The sequence below is a fragment of the Sinocyclocheilus anshuiensis genome, unplaced genomic scaffold, assembly GCF_001515605.1.
Source record: "Sinocyclocheilus anshuiensis isolate Anshui unplaced genomic scaffold, SAMN03320099.WGS_v1.1 scaffold476, whole genome shotgun sequence".
Lineage (NCBI taxonomy): Eukaryota > Metazoa > Chordata > Actinopteri > Cypriniformes > Cyprinidae > Sinocyclocheilus > Sinocyclocheilus anshuiensis.
Genome location: NW_015554139.1, coordinates 1,031,064 through 1,033,777, shown reverse-complemented (window position 1 = coordinate 1,033,777; position 2,714 = coordinate 1,031,064).

Sequence of the window (2,714 nt, the reverse complement as noted above, 5' to 3'; positions counted from 1 at the left end):
GAGAGAGAGAGAGAGAGAGAGAGAGAGAGAGAGAGACATGGTGAGAATTATTGGCATACATAAGTACTGTGGCGAGTATCCCGGTTCCAGATCAGCGTCGCCCTGGAAACGCCGCTTCCACACTGATCACAGAAGCACAACACCTGTGCGTGATGAGTGGCGCACCTGGAGCTCGTTCCCGCTGGCCATAAAAGCCAGGAGAAGAGGCACGAGAGGGAGGTTGAAACGGAGCTCCTGGCGACATTAATGCTTGTTTCTCCTTATCCACAGACTCCGACGGCACCCCAGGAGAGGGCTCTGCACCACGTCACTTCACCCCACGAGCACCGAGTGGAGACTGGCACCGAGCACCATTCCTCTGAGCACGTGTGATCAGTGTGTGGGCAATAAATCACCCTCCGGGGCACTTTCTATCAGTACCGAGTCTGTGTTCTCATTCACCCCGCGACAGTACATATGATCAAATAAGATTCTGAAAATAAATCTGTGTTGTTTATCCTTTTGATATCAAAAAAAGCAAATATATTAAAAAAATACAACTTTTCAACAAAAATCACACTAGGAAAAACTTTTCTCTAATACATATTTGCCACAATTATTTGTACCCCTAGAAATTATTATGAGTAAAATCTCTGAAGATCTATATTTCTATTTACATTTGTTAGCACACCAGGGTGACATGAAATTATCCAGCCATGACTTCCTGTTTCACTGGAGTATAAATATGAGGAACACAAAGGCCAACATGAAGAGAACAGTTTGAGTGGCCAAAAAAAAAAAAAAACACCTACATCACAAGTTGTTTTGGAGGGTTTGAAGAAAAATCATTCAAACTTTCATTGAAACACAAATTCCAGCATATTCAGTTGCCACCATAGAGAAATATATGTAGATGCCTCATTAGCGACTGTTTCTATGGTCCGCTAATGGTCAGCTTGACGTCATTCTCCATAATAAGCAACGAATGAACAGCTGATGGTTGTAAAAACTGCCAGGGTTTAAATGACAAACAAAAAAAAAACACAATCCAACACATTCTTACCTGTGAAAGTTATCCCATTTCTTCGGAATTTAAATCCCGGCAGTTTTTACAACCATAGGCTGTGCAGGATTGTGGCATCTTCGAATATTCATCGATTATTATGGTGAATGATGTCAAGTTGACCGTTACAATATGGAGGACACGTCTACGTGCTTGGAGCGGTCGAATGTGGGATCTATTATACATCTATGGTTGCCACACACTACTGAAACTTCAAACAGGACTGGGTTTTACATAACCTATAAATTAGCTCTTTTTGCAGGAAACACTCAAGGTGGGTTTGGTGCACACAGGGATAAAAAAAAAAAAAAAAAAGTAGTCCATTGTGTACAATGAAATATACTGCTGCATCTTTAATGTTGTTGGCCTACTTTTCTGCCGGAGGTCCAGGAAATCTTATTAGATATGGCATCATGGATAATATCAACAGTAAAAAAATCAAAACCTGACTGGCTCTGCTAGAAATCTTATAATGGGCCTTGTTTGGGTCTTCCATTAGGACTATGATCTAAAAAAAGACCATCAAAATCAACACAAAAATGGGCCACTGAGCACAAAATGAAGGTTCTGCCATGGTCATCCCAGTCCTCTGATCTGAACCCTATAGAAAACTTAGGAGGAGAGTGTATCAACACGGACCTCGGAAACTGAAGGATCTGGAGAGATTCTGTATAGAAAAATGGTCTCTGTTCTCTTGTCAGGTGTTCTCCAAACACAAAAAGTATTGAATAAAAGAATGCCATTATTTGTAGCCAGTGTGTATTAGAGAAAAACATTTATTTCATAATGAGATTTCCCTTCCTCTACTATTTTACTTCAATTAAATTTAGGGTTGTGTGTGTGTGTGTGTGTGTGTGTGTGTGTGTGTGTTTTAATAAAGATATTTTCACAGGCTTTTTTGATCCTATTTACCAAGGGTGCCAATATTTTTGATATGCACTCTTAAAAATAAAGGTGCTTAAAAGGTTCTTCACAGCGATGCCATAGAAGAACCATTTTTGGTTCCACAAAGAACCATTCAGTCAAAGGTTCTTTAAAGAACCATCTCTTTCTTACCTTTTTATAATCTGAAGAATGTTTCTTCTTTTTCTGAAGAAAAGGTTCTTTATGGAACCATTTAGACAAAAAAGGTTCTTCTATGGCATCGTGAAGCACCTTTATTTTTAAGCGTGTATAAAGACTCCTCCTGGTAGGTTTAATTTAATGCCAGTGTGAACACTAAGCGAACCAGGACTAAATGTAACATTTTCTTTTTTGGTCCAGACCAAAAGAATGAAGCGAACCGAACTACAAGTGTGAACACATGAACCAAACCTTCCGAAAGTCTTCCGGGGTTTTGATGTCACGGCTGCAGCACTGTATTACAATTTATTTGTTAAATATGTCTGTACATGTTCTAGCACACTGTAGTACTAAAAACAGAATAATACTGGAGATTTTATAGATACACTTGAGAGTGGTAATTAAGGTGAATAAATGTACCAAACATTTAATTGCTCTATTTGCTGAAGAAAAACATTAAAATTAATGTATACTTTAAAAATACATTACTTCAAAATATAAATTTACTTTAAATTTAAATGTATATATTTTTATTTATAGAAAATTTCTACAAATTTCATTTTTATACAAATCCATTCCTTTTTACACAAATTATACAAAGTAATTTATT